At 42.8% G+C, this 14,857-nt stretch overlaps 1 protein-coding gene and 1 long non-coding RNA gene across 3 annotated transcripts in view; both read right to left on the reverse strand.

Annotated features, from left to right (window-relative positions):
* Nucleotides 1-788: 788 nt before the first annotated feature.
* LOC128910388 (uncharacterized) lies at nucleotides 789-6,472 on the reverse strand. The gene is made up of 3 exons (XR_008466699.1): nucleotides 5,478-6,472; nucleotides 1,437-3,794; nucleotides 789-1,317 (listed from the first exon to the last, which is right to left on the reverse strand). It is a non-coding gene; the product is annotated as an uncharacterized LOC128910388 (long non-coding RNA).
* A 5,830-nt stretch (nucleotides 6,473-12,302) lies between these two features.
* The window catches only part of PRDM5 (PR/SET domain 5), a 111,062-nt gene continuing 108,507 nt past the window's right edge, over nucleotides 12,303-14,857 (reverse strand). For both annotated transcript variants that reach the window (XR_008466747.1, XR_008466746.1), the window contains one exon: nucleotides 12,303-14,344. The gene's annotated coding sequence lies outside the window, so the exon portion shown is untranslated. The remainder of the gene's footprint in view (nucleotides 14,345-14,857) is intronic.

Genomic DNA, 14,857 nt, shown 5'->3' on the forward strand with positions numbered 1-14,857 from the left:
TTTTGCGAGGCATCTTGAGAAAACACAGATCGTGCAGACCATTTTTATTCAGAGATTCTGTTTTCTGTGGTATTTTCAGTAAAATCACCCCATCTTCCCACTACATATACATAAATCAGACACACACGTCCTTAATTATTCTAGGGAGTGGCATTATAAATCTCTCCTTTCCCAAGATCTACAACCTCATAAAATTAGAATAACGTGCATCATCTCTCTTGTGGAGCTTCTGGCATGTCGTTTTCACCCTCCTTCCAGCATAATTGAATACTCTGTGGGATATTTGTAGTAATAGTCATCAGTCTCTGTAAGGAAAGAAGCCTGGAAAAAATATGGCAGTTTAATTATCAGATGCTATTTCATAAAAATAAATCCTAATCTTTTCCAAATACGTACGATTTTCTCAATATCACTGAATTTGGCTATGTTGAGGAAAGCATTTGTATATTGGGCCACCAGTACTGAGGCTAAAACTATTTGCGGAAAATAGGTGCAATTTACAGTTATTTTAATGAAATTTCTCTATCACCAAATACCTTAAAGAGAAAACTCTATTTCCCATCAGACCACTGTCACTCATCTCTCAGAAGAGGGATGATGGAAGGTCTTTAGACCTTGATGATTGCCCTACTGAGTGAAAGCATTTTAGGGCAATACTCCTGCTGGTGACTCAGACAGGCATAGGGGTTAAGTGGCCCAAATAGGGGACATTAGGGAGCAGGACTGCTCTCAGGGGAGTTACCTGTGCCCTTTCTGTTCTTGGGCATGCCCAGAAATAACTGGTTGGGCAAGCAGGCAAGTATAAGACCTCAGGATCATAGTTCAGATGAGCATTGCCTGAATTTGCTTCAGATGTAAGTGCTGGGAGTGACGACGCGCCCACCCTTCAAATAACCAGAACTAAATGCTATGGGCACAGTTCCAGAAGTCCCCATTTTGCCAGGATCTGATCTCTTCTTCACAGTTTAAAAGGGAGTAAAAGTTGCAGAAGAAATCAGCGGGAAGGTGCTTTGTTTGTCAGCATTCAAGTCACAAATTACTGGGAGTGACATCAGGCAAAACTGGTGCAATTCGGGCAGCCGCGGGCCAAGTCCCCAGCGACCACACACCCCAGATAACAGACCACACTTACAGCCAGCGTCAAGGGTCAAACAAAAGGACATGGGCTGACAGATCTGCAGCTTTGAGGAAGAGATCCAGGCTCCTACCACCAACATCAGCTTCCAGGATTATGCAGGTCAGCTCACGAGGTCATATATCAGGAAAAGGATACACACAGAGACCCTAAACCAAAGGACCTTTGCGCCTCTGCCTGAACTAAAAAAAAAAAAAAAATAAAAATAATCAGGCTACGCTACTGCCAGCACCTCGCCACCGGCACAGTATTTTATCAGCACACAGAATATTGACTACTCCGTTAAATCGATGAGCAGGACCTTGAAAATCAGCTGGTTTTAAAGGAATCTGGTAGCACGCAGGGCCACTCAATGAATCTTTATCGAACTCCTAGATGGGATCTCTTTCTTCTTGTGTGCCCACGGCTCCTACAAGACCTTCTGCAAAAAAAGAAGATATATTTATTATAATCTTCTATCGCAAACGCATTGGACACCGTTCTTTTGTCCACTTATGTTTCCCAGTGCTACCACTACTCTCATCCTGGCTTTAGAACATAGCCTATTTTAACACAGTAATGATCCTAACTGCAGTGCAGGAGACATGCAAGTGGAGTCTTACTTGTCAACAAATGCTAACAGAAGCCCACAAGAGGCCCATCCGGAGTTTTCAGGGATTTACTGGCTTCTTTTCATCACCCCCACCTGCTTTTTTTAGGGGGTTTTTTATTTGTTTATTTTTAATCTACAGCAAATTTCTCAACTCCTACAGGTATCAGTCACCAGGCAGACTTTATCCACAGTTGAAAAGCTTCAGTCTAATATTGTTTCCTTTCTCCCCATTGCTCTTTTCACGATTCTGCAATTCTACTCTTGTTTCTGAACTTCAGCCATTCTCACGCACTGATTTATTCGCATCCTTTGCTAACCCGTTCAGTTAAGACTTATACTGAGTTTGAAGGCCAAATTCTGTTCTCCGTTTCACGCAACTCCAGTTCTAGAATAAAAACAAAAGGTAATAAGTATTACCTAATAAACCTACACTGTAAATCAGTAGGCACATAAACTCCTAATGCTAGGTGATGTTTTAATTACACGAGCAACTCTATTGATTTAAGTCATATTTAACACGGATAAGAGTAGTATCACGTAGTTTCTGATTAACAAGCATTTTATTGACTTGCGCATTGCTTTACCATAATAATTCCAGATGCGTTGTGTTTCAGCTCCATCCGAGAGCTACTATCAGCTCAGTTTAAGTTTCTATTTGAGTACGCACTGCCACTTTTATAGAGTTGTTCCTATTACAGAAACTGTAGAAAAAATGCTATGTACCAAATGTGGTAGAAAGCAATCGAGATAAATCTTGAGCATGAAGACAAACACAGTGTAATATAAGTTTGATCGCAACTGACTGGAGATGTTGCCGCATCAGAACTCCTCTAGATTCTGCAGAGTAATTTATCTTTAGCTAAAGAACAAAGAAACACAAGCCCCCCTCCTTCGCATAGTTAATTGACTTTGTAAGGTCAGTTATAACGACAGCGCTCACTGGGACAGTAAGGCGCCAAAATACCCACGGCTCTGAAGTTTCTAAAACCCAGATCCAAGCCATGCTTTAGAAATACATTGTTAGTAAACCTGTTTCTTTGTATAACTCAGCTTCAATTTCCATCAAAAGCCTTATTATTTTAGAAGCCTCCTTTCTTACTCCTACTTTCACCTGCAGCTACTCATCGTATTCGTTAGCCAGGATATTTGATCACACAGAACCCCACATTCAGTAGAGACGCAGTAGAAATTAAGGTAACAGCAAACTCATTCTTCCAAGTTTCTCCATGACAAACACGGTATTCAATAAAATGATTCCACTGCCCGACCTGGAATTTTATGCTCCCTCTGAGCATGACATATTTTGCACCTCTGAAGTCAATCAAATGCCAGTGTTATTTTTTTTCTTTTATTACCCAGGACTGGTAGAGCAGTTTCAGTAAAAATAATTTATACCAACTGTTTCCGGTTAATGGCAATTCAAAGCCTTCAGACAGTGTTTTTTATTTCTGGTGCTTGAATTCGCAGAGAAATAGTGAAGCATAATTGATACCATACGCTTTTTATTGTTTTCCACATGAAAGAATCACGATTTTCAGCGGATCGTCGAATTATGCTGTGGCACTGCGCCAAATCATCAAACAAGCAAGGTCACGTGCGGTGAAGGTACGGTTTCAAAACAGGAATAGCATGTATCATATCTTTGAATTGAAGGTTTATTTCAGTTTGGCTGAGTAAACCCGGCCAAGACATTTTTCTGGGGTTTTCCACAGCCTACAAGAGCACCTCCTTGATAAATGGCTGGACCAAGTCCAAGAAAACGTGCAAATATTCATCCCCGAACAACAGGATGACAACACACTATCATTTCAAAGTGCACGTTACACTAAAGCCGAGCCTGTCGCTTCAACCACTTCAGAAGTGTTAATAACTGCCAAACACAAAAATAACCGCACCTACTGTATTTCAGGAATATCGCTGTCATAAAAAAAAACAGTCTTTCTCCCACAGTCGCCCTTGCTGAAGCGTTACGTTCGCTAATTGTTTCCAGTATTAATTTATCTCCTTTACGCATCTGCTTCACAAAATCGCAACTAAAAGAAATATTGTTAGAAAATCTTCTCAGCTCTGGGGAAAAACAAAAACAAACCAAAAACTTTTCACTTTGCGTGCAAGCCTACATCAGATTTGGTAACGGAATCTTTTTATCATTCTTTGACTCATTTTGTGATGCTATTTCACACCTCCGCTTCTGCCCTATCATTTGAAGCTGCAAACTTGCCGGAAAGAGAACATCACCTTCACGACACGCGTCTTACACAACGGAGCAATTCGGCACACAGCCAAGAATTACAATTCCAGAGCGAAAAGACAAAAACTCTCCAGTTTGCGACTAATTACAGAGTCATTGCAGTGCATCTACTTCGGACGGGGCTTTAATACAGGGGAGACATCTTCCATTCTCAGAAAGCTTGTTCATCACATCAGCCAAGGAGGAACACAGGGAACGACGAGGCAACAGGAGCACGCCTGGAGTTAGAAAGTCGGAATCCCTTGCATTTGCACATGCATTTCTCGTCATCGCAACAACTTTTCTTTTTAATCTGATATACAATGCTGTTTCTAAAATAACATCCAGAACACCAAAAGAATTCATCAGAGGCTGATGAATTAAAACTTTCGCTTAACGGTTCCCGCTGCAAATATTACTAAAACGCAGTTGGCATATTTTATCCGATGCTAGGATTATTTATTTTTTTAAGAGAAACAGGAAACAAGGCAGATTTTATCTTTTAGTACTTCTCAGGCAGGAAATTTAATTTTTCGCCTTCTGGAAGGGTTTCAGTTGTGAAGACTTTTGAAGGAACACAACGGCAGCATGACCTAAATTGACGGTTTTAAAGAGAGGAAACGCTAAATTTATGGCAGCGACTATGTTATAATCCAATATCTCGGCCTTTGTTAGAGACAGAACAAACACTGCCCTGGGGTTTGAATGACTTTCTAGATGGCCTTAGAATCTTTGTCGCCATGGCTCTTCAAGGTTACAGACAAACTGATGAAAAATCAACCCTCCCTCAAAACCTGGACAGACAAACAAGACTGAGGAAGACCCTCATTAGCTCTTTCTGTGCACAAAATGGCGATCTTGGCATTTTAAAGTTTTCCCTACTTTTTACCTCTGTGGATACTCTCTCATTCATAAATAAACTAGCTATAGGAAGAGATTCATTTATATCAGATCAATACCAAAACTCTTAATGGCAGGTTTCTCCATGGCTTGTTAAGCCTCTTTATCTGCCGCTTAGACCAGAAGTAGAAAGCACAAATAACATGATGAAAAACCAACAACAAAACCGATTTTTGCTGATGTCATCCCACAAGATTTTTGGATTTGATTGTTTGACCTTGAAAACTGGGACAAATTATGATCAATGACCAGCTGCATCCCCATCAGGATAACATCCGATGTCTGCCCAGGCTGGCAATCCTCACTAGAAACGGTGTGAACTATTTTTGGTCCATCTTGAACCAACCCTGGCACACCCTGGGTGTGCTGTTTGAAGTGTTCTGGACACGTGGGCACAGGATATCTGCACAGCTGCGCTTCTGGCAGCCCTTCTTCTTCCCTACCTAAACACCCATCCTGCAGCCGTCTGACCTCCAGAGGGAAACGTGGGAGGGCAGGCCACAAGGTTAATTTCTGCAAGCATTTAAGGGAGGTTCTGGGATTTGCTAGCAGAACGGACATAGCTAGAGAACAGAGCAAGGCCCCCAATGTTTTCCATAACAAAATGAGAACTTACACACCCTAGAAACATTACCCCTTTTCCTTTCACAGGATATTCAAGGCAGGAATGAGAATGCCTCCTTTTTTCTTGAGGGAGCAGAAAAATATCCAAGAATTCTCTTTCTGATGAGAGAATCTGAGATTTATTCATTCGCCATCTCCGTAGAGCAGTATCTGTTGCAAGACAAGATGGAAAAATACCTGTTTTTTTTACAGTATGCATATATGAGGTGCAAACCAAAGGTTTACCCATCAAATATATATAGGTGCAAATCCCTACCCTACTGACTAAGTTTTTACACTCAGAGGACATTTTATATTTGCCTCTAATTTCCCGAACTGGTTACGAATGCAGAATTACCCTTGCAGCTATCTTATTTTTCGTTATGCATTCCTGGGTCTGCCTAAGGGAATTTGGATGTCCTCAAAGAAAGGGAAATGCTTGGGTCTGTCTCAGCAAGGGGAAATAAGATGTGTTTTTGCTGGATATTGCTACAGGGGAAAGAAAAGGATTGGGAAGGAATCTGAGGTATTAAAACCCGTGTAAGTCCAACTCCCCGTTGCGAATTCAGCAGCAGTTTACAGCCAGTTTTGATCTGTGCGTCTTGCCCTCATTTTCTGAAATAATTTGCACGTAGTTCAACCTCTAAAAATGTTAAAACCTCTCACAAACGAGCTTCTGTGTAAATACCGTTGGATAAACAATACTCAAAAAAGTCAAGACACTATAATAAATAATAGGAGATGATGTCTACAGCCAGGAAATGCTTTTGCCAGGGGCGAATAAATTAATACTCTTGCTGTTGTACCGTAGCATTTCTTACGCAAAATCATTGTCTTTAATATTTATTTAGACGTGTGCAATGAGATATGAAGCTATGGTGTCTGTAAAATCCCCTAGAGGAAGCTTGTAGAGCCAACACATCAGGGTTTTCTTTTGATGCTGTGTTCTCTAACACCCTTTATATGTGTTTCCCAGCTCCACATATATAAGATTAGAAGCAAAACAGATCAATTCTCCCGCAGAAATCTTGCCACGTGGCTTGAGAGGCGGCAAGACCTGCCTCAGCATACTGTCACTCCGCGTTCCCTGCCTCCTCGAAAATTTTATGTGGAGGGAGGCACCAGCAGTAATGATACGTGACAGTGACGAAGCATCACTTTCCGAGCGCATCCCACTCCTGCAGGTGTATTCTGGGCATTTACGGTGAGCGCCTGCGCTAACTGGACTTTCAAGGCACAGGTATAGGTATGCTCTTTATTTCCCTATATTGGGACATATCCCTTCTCACAAACAGCCCACAGGGCCTATTCCCACTAGGAACACAGAACCCCCACCTGGAAATGCTTCCAATTGCACACAGTTCCTATTTCTTTCTTCAATATATTCAACAACAAAGTGACCAAAACAAATGAGAGGAAGCATAAACTTTTAAACATAACCGAATAAAGTACAGACAGTCTTTCCCAGATTCGTGCGGCTTGTTCAATCCCAGCTAAGTAGTTGAATTAACAACATTTTTAGCGGACTTTTAAAGGACACTCTGACTTTTCATTTACTCCGAAGCACGTGATTTAGACTGGAAAACACTCTCTTGTCAATTCTGCGAAGGGCAGTGCAGCTTCACCTCGTTACTGCCACATATCCACTGCGGTCAGCTATTTTCTTTGCACCGCTTGGCAGCCCATAGCAACTCTGGACTTCGAGGCCAAGAGCATGAACGCAATTATCCGACTCCCTTTTTACTTCACGCTCTCCTGAGAGTATTCTGAGCCACCTGTGGTCAGCACCAGTAGGTCTGCAGTCCCTGGAAGTGTCCAAATTAGTTCAGGGTCAAAGAATGCCAAAAAACTGTTTTCCCAAATGTTGGTCACTCTGTTGCCTTGCAAGTCACACTTGTCACAACAATCCCATTCCAAATATGCTCTACGCCCACAACTCATCACGAGAGCCATGACTTGCACGGTTCTAAGATATGAGGATTTTTAATTGAACTTTTTCAAAAGAGTTCTCACAGTGGATCATTACAAATAACGAGCGAATGTTCTGTTCATTTTTAAAAGGCATGCGTTTCCTTGCTGAGCTCTGCTTTAGTACTTAATTCGCTTCACCGCGATTAACTGCAAGGAAGAAACAGCCCTCGTGAGCACAACGGCATGATTCCCAGAGACCGCCACCACTGCTAACAGACAGAGCTTTCACCACAGCAAGTAAGCTTCGAATCCCAGGTGGGACCCCAGGGACTCCCCAGAGCAAGCCGTCCAGGAGACAGGCGACGAGAGAAGATGGAGAACCAGTTCTCCACTTCCCAGCTTGGCCACATTACAGTGAGGACGATCCCGACAGCTTTTGCGTTAAACAGCTCCAGGTTTCAGTCAGATACGACAGGTTTTGGAAACCTAAGCAAGGACCTATAGCTGGGGCTGGAGGTGGTCAGATGTGGATCCCAACCTGTCCCCAACAGAGCTAATATTTTACTGGCATAAAGCCTAATGAAAAAAAGACCCAGGTGCCAGGGCATGCCTTGCTCATTTTTGTAAGCAGAAGAGCAGTCTGGGACCTGGGAACAATGTCCTCCCCCAAGGACCTTGCATCCCTCCCCAGAAACTCTGCTTAGCTTAGGGAAATGTAGATTGTGTACCAAAAATAAATCAAAACGCCACAGTTCTCTCTGAAATGAGACAGGATTAGAATACTCTACCAGAATACCAATGGGGAAGATCAAATTCAATTTTGGCATCCAGAACCAAACTCTGCAGCATTAGCACATTTTTTCTGGCTCCCTTTTGGCTTATTTAGCCAGTAGCACTGACTCTGCAGTTACATTTTTCATTATTGCAAAGTAGTAATTATCTCTCCCACTTTTATTCGCATTTGTCACAGCGACGTCCAATCAAGTGCAGAAACTTTTTACAAGATAAACGTGACCGAGCAAAGTCTCAAATTCAGCATCACTTCTCCCTCCCTTTCAAGGCAGCAGATAAAGAAAAAAAAAAAGCATTCCTGCAAGAGTAACTTGATTAATAAAAACATCTGTAGACCCAGTGCTGACAAAAGCAAAACTCCTCCCCTTCTCCTTTTACTAGGAAATCTACCGATACAGACTGATATATATCCCATTTTCTTAACAAAATAATAGGAATGAAACAGATGAGATATATATTGTTACGTATATAGAGAGGCTCGGGAAAAAGCCCAGATAAGCTAGAAACGTAATATTGTGTCAAAGAGAAACTGTCACTGACAAATGCTGATGATACCAGAATAGCTGTGGGAGAAATACTTCAATATTGGCACCGTCCGAGACAATTTGATAATTCCTCTGATTACACTAATCCCAAAACAGATAAAACAGGAAGCCATAACCAGGGATTTCCAGCTATAGCTTTCCTAACTAAATTTCAGTTGCGCTGCGCTGATATAACAGATGGATAGAAACCCCGTCCCTCTCAGCAAAACCCGTGTGTGCTTCAAGGACGTCAACGTCCTCTCCTTTTAACTTCTCCTTGGGGACAGGCGCTACTTACACATAATATGCCCACGTTATGTTTTACGCTACAGATAAAACATTGCTAGCGTGATCTTCAGGCAACCAGAACAGCTACCATCAACGTCATAGCTATTACGATGCGACTGAGAGGAAACACAAAAATCCATTTTCCGATCTTTTCTGTACTTTACCTGTTCTAGATGACTTAGGCGGACATCCCCCACCAACGCCCTTTATTCCTGTATTGTGTAAGTTATACCAATATTTTTCAAACATGCACGATACTCCTTTAAGCATCCCGTGGAATAAGTCATAGCAAAATCTGGGAGGGTTATAATAGGATAACAACAAGAGAAAACTGAAAATCAAGAATACCTGTAGATACGTAAACAAAACAAAGAGTAATTTTAATCTGTTTTTAATCTACGTTCTCAGCATCTGTTCTACTCTTGGTTTCCCTTTTCCCTCCATTCTTGCCCAGCAACAAAAATCGTCACGCAATCCTTTTGGTCAGCACACACCAGTACCTACATTTCTCAGTGCAGAATTCAGGCACGCCTGTTTTCTCAGCAGCTACCAACAGGCTACGTCTATACCAACGTTTCCTTTCAACTACCCTGCATGCTGTCTAAAAACAATTATGGACTGTGAGATTTTTAAAAAGACTGATTATTATTGTCCAATTCTCAACTTTCCATTACACCCAGGAGAGCCCCCCCCGATGTCTTCAATAGGAAGAGAGTCTGGGCAACAGAGCGCTTTTGAAAATCCCCTCCTCAGCGACAGGGGGGAAGCACGAGCCACCATAACCACATTAAGAGATATCAGAAACGTACAAGCTGTCTGTTACCCAGATCTTTTCAAAAATTAATACCCTCGTCCAGCAAAAACGATAGACAGACAGACCTCGGCCCCCAGGCGGAGACGATCACAGGAGCGAGGGCTGCATTTCTAAACAAATCCTTATGCACTCTCCACAAAGATTGCACGAGGCAAGGCAGAGAACAAAAGGGAAGGGCCAGAACAGCAACCGCATTCTTCTAGGAATATATTCTCTTTTGTTTTAAAACATTCAAGTCGTCTTTACCTCCTTGTGACTTGCTCTAAGATCACTAAGAAAACAAGACGCAATTATTCAATTTCCAGATGAACTCCTATTGTAACAATTCGGATTCATGATAGGAAGACAAAACATTCCTGCTATTGCTTGCTATTCTGCTAATTGTTCCCACTTTGGGGTTTTTTTTCTGGCAAAAAGGAGGATTCGCAAGCAGTGGAAACCACCCTCCACACAGCACATTATTCCATTATAAGTGCAAGGTTTCACAAGTGGCGATAACGCACAACAGAGCACGGGAGTTGCCGGTGTTCGGTGCTGCTGCTGCTGCGAAAGCGGTTGGGAAAAATGTTTCTTCCCCCTCCGGCAGGGTGGGCGCGTGCCGTGAGCTGAACCACCGAGCTTTCGTCGGGAATTCTGCCCACAGGAAAGGCACACGCCACACACAAGAGTCGATAAACCCCCAGTTTTCTGCCAAGAAAACTCGTCAGGAAACTTCCTCTCAAACCTTTGCACGGGGCGCGACGCCTCATTGCGGGCGAGATGCAGTTGCGTAAACGTGGGCGTCCAGCAGCATTTCGGCTGCCCGGGGGCATGTGAAAACGTCTCCACCAGGCTGACAAATGAGACAGGAGCTCGTGCCCTTCTGGGCAAACGCAGGCCCAAGCAAGTTGCCCCGGGGCATCTTCCAGAGCCCGGCAGGGCTTAGGCAACTGCATCCCACCCACGGTGTATGCCTCACCGGTATCAGAGTCTGCACCTTCAGATCTGTTACAATTAATTCAATTTGTTGTTTGTTTGTTTGGTGGGTTTTGGTTTTTCGGTATGAAAACAATTTGAAAACGAGAGAGAAAAAAAAAAAGCTTAGCGAGGCACAGAGAGATCAGAAAAGCTACAGAAAGATGAAGGGGGAAAAATAAACAGTGGAAGAACACGGACTGAAGTGTAGAGTCCCGAGATATCCGGACAGGGATCCCGAGGCAGGAAACCTGACCTGCAAGGCTCCCTTCTTGCAGCAGCCGCTCCCGCCGCTGTCATTCACATTTGCATTTATTTTCTATCTTGCCTCACAAGAGCAGAACAGCATCCGAGTGCTGCACAGCGGTAACAGGTGGTGATAATCCCACGGATTTCCTGGAAGATATTATGGGAAATGAAGTTTTCACTGCCCGGCCCGTGCTACTAATGTAAGAACAGGAGCGAGAGTACAGGGGACAGCCGGGAGGGGAGGATCTGCTTCTCATTGAGGGGGGAGGAACATTGTCCACTTTGCATAAAGGCTCCAGGACCAGAGATCATTCTACGCCAACGTTGGCATCCCCCTCTGAATTTTAACACTACTGACTCCTTAGCCACTTAATTCCAGCTGATGTGTTCAGGGACAGCTGACAAGCTCTGCTCTCCAAGCACATATTCCGCACATGGTGATGCTTAGCCATTTTGGAGGCACTGTGCTCTTCCTGCACTTAAAAAAAAAAAAAAAGAAAGAAAGTGACCCCGTGAACGTAAAGTTATTTCTTTGTTCATCCTGAGCACGGAGAATAACACTGATGCCTTGAAGGTATCAAAAGACTTATTTCCTGAGAAATACTTTCTGAGTTACTTCAGAGTGATTTTCTAAGAGACCACCACGGCTGACAGTCAAAATAAATCAAATTACAAACTATACTGTACAAAGGTCCTCAGTTAAACCGCCAATTACATCTGAAGAGACAGGCATTACACATATATATGCTCCTAAAACTGTTCAATTTTAAGCAAGGGCAGAATATTACCGTCTCCATTCACCATTTCTGCCCATACGCGTACAGTGCGCACTGTGACTAGATACTGGGGTACAGGGCAAGGCAGCAAGGATCCCAGTCCACCCACTACCCAGACCGGGCAGCTTTTCCGGGCTGCATGCCAGAGCTTTGGCATTGGAAGCTCTGCTAAGCTCAGATACGTAGGCAGAGCCATAAATACAGAAGCGAAGCACGTAAACCATGGGGCTCACACTCATTTTGCAGCGGTATAAAATAGTTACCATCCAGCACAGGCAAGCAACGAATCAGTCGTTCCGTGCTGCGTACGCACTCAAACAACGGGACCCATCTCTACCGTCGTTGTAATCTCATTTTATTTCTAGGAGCAGACAATGCTTTGTCCCTCCCTCCAGGGAAATCACAGAGGAGTTTACATTGCAGAAAAGACTGCAAAGCAAACACCCAAAGCTACGATGCACTGAGCCACCTTCAAACCTGGAATCCACATCCTTGAGACTGCCCAGCCCTTTCCCAAATTAAGCAGACCTGAAAAGTGGGTTTGCTAACCCAGGCCAAGAGCTAGACTCCGCTGCTTCGAGTATCAATGCTAGTTTATCTACAGGGTATTAAGTGGCACCTTACGGCCCCTCCAAAGCAGAGCTAACTTAGAGGCCTTTGCACTCCTTTTCGAGTTATTTTCATCCTAATTACGAGCTCAGGTTTACGGAGAAAACTTATAAGCAGCAAAGGTAAAGGGTTGAACGTCATGAAGCACCAGGCTCAACGGGTATGCGTTCCGCTTCGTTCAAGAAAAAAAAAAAGATGACAGATTCCTAGCATGCTGATTCGTAGCAGAGTTAACTAACGCAGAACGAGTTTGCGCATTATAGTACAACTGCAGCAAGCATCAGAATTTTTGCATGCGACCTGTCAGCCCATTCAGGAGAAAAAAAAAAAAAGAAAAACATTGAATGGTATTGAATACATGAGATTTCGTTAAACGCATGTTCACCAGATCCGCAACTGTAATAAATTTGATCACAAGGGTAAACAGGCAAGCAAGCAAAATACCCCCAATTATTTGCAACCGTGCCATTAATGCTAAATCTCCTCGAGCCTGAGCACGTTTTAAGAGGCTCAAGTTCAGACCATGGGAACACAACGCATTCATGTTTGATGCTACAGCCAGAAAGAGAGAGACATTACCAGCTCCATGTCCTTGCCTCAAATGCCTTCCGTCCAGACCTTTGATGTGGATACAGAATACATGCGCTCGATCTCACGTCAGTGTTTCAGTTGACTTTGCTTCTTGCTTTACATGCAACATATGTTCAGTTATTAGAGGTTTTCTGCATATTACATCACTTTTACAAGTGACCTCATGAACTTGCACCACTCATTCAAAAGGATTAGCGACATTTGCTCGACATTTCTTTGAACTTACTTCTCCTAAAGGATGGGCTGTCGAACAGCAGTTCATCCGACCTGCAAAAATAATAGAAATTAGGCTTCGGTATCTGGTAAAAACATGTGTATCAGCAGGGAATCTCCTGTTACAACAGGGAATTACTTTTGATAACGCACAGAACTTTGATCAAACCCTTATACTCTGTCAAAATACATTCACCCCTATTGTCTTATGCAGTTCCAGTGGCTAAGCTCTTTCAGCTTCAATTACTGCAGCCCGGCTCTGACAGATCCCAGAATAAAGTAGCCACAGTAAGTTATTCAGAGTTCTAGATTACAGCTGTTTCCCCCAGTATTCCCGCTGAACTTGAGGAAATAAAGCATTCGATGGTTCACAGTTCTCAACCAGCATTTTGCACTAAAAATACCTTTTTTTAAAAAAAAAAAGGAATTTTTTGTACTCTAGTGGAAAATCCACCTTTAATAAAGGGGATAAACAAACCATGCAGCCATTTTTTGTTTTAGATTTCTAACGTGTCACTTCCCAGTGTGGCAAACATTTAGGGTTTTGTTTTCTTGCTGAGATTTGCAAATGGAGAAACATGAGGAGAAGGAACTGAGGAGTAGACAAAAAATAAACAAACAGAGCACAGTGCAAAAACAACATGGTTTTTAAGTGAAAATCGTCTCTGTCCCATCTGGCTTTTAAGACACAGTCTTTGCTGTAGTGTTAGAGGCAAAGGTTCATAAAGAAACTCAGGGGTCATTCCTTTGCCACTTCAGGATTCAGAGCCTTGGGTCACAAAACCAGTTTTTCCAGGTATAAAGACAGCTGCAAAAGCACCTTTTCAGGACAGTGACACACCTGCCTCCCTCCCTGCTCTGAGTGACACGTCTCAAACTGTAACAAACTCTTCTATTCCAGGCCATTGCTCTGCAAAATAGAAAAACCAGAAGGCAAAACTCAATCTGAGTTTGCCAAGGTCAGCGTGCACGCGCTCCAGTCACTGAAATACCGGATAAAAGGAACAGATGCCAACTCCTTGGACCCGTTCTAAGCGAAAGTGGCAACCGCTGTTGTGCTGAATGTAGAGCATTCTTCTGTTAGCTGTACTGCCAGGACTCCTCCCGATACGAGCCTTCAAGAGATGCAGGACGTTACATGCCTAATACGCGCACCCTACAGGCTGCAAGAACCAGAGAAAAAGATGGACCTTGTCAAGAGTAAGGTACCTTCGGCAACAAAAGTGTTGAAAGACTTTACTCATCTCTGGAACTGTATTACTAGCAGCTAACATTCTTCCAGGTTTAGGAAGCAATTAAACGGGGCTTCAGTAACCAACACGTTTTGGGCCCACATTGAAGCATGAAAGACCCTTTCATTAGTTAGTATCTTCTAGAAAATTACAGTAAACCTAACAGTTCTTTTTTTAAAAAAATACATGGAATCAAAACAAACCTTCTGCATTTATTCACTTTTTTTAAACTTTCCCTTTGATTTACAACTTATCTCACAGAGCCGTACCCACATTTTCAATAATTTTTGGATGCACCCATAAGTACGTAGGATGTACATCCTGAACACACGTACAACCAAATAATCTTTAGGATACTTAGTACCCAAATAGTTTTTGACACACGCACATTCAATGAGGACTTGCTCAGATTTATATAAGGTCTTTATATCAGGACATGGGTGC

The sequence above is a fragment of the Rissa tridactyla genome, chromosome 5, assembly GCF_028500815.1.
Source record: "Rissa tridactyla isolate bRisTri1 chromosome 5, bRisTri1.patW.cur.20221130, whole genome shotgun sequence".
Taxonomy (NCBI): Eukaryota; Metazoa; Chordata; class Aves; order Charadriiformes; family Laridae; genus Rissa; species Rissa tridactyla.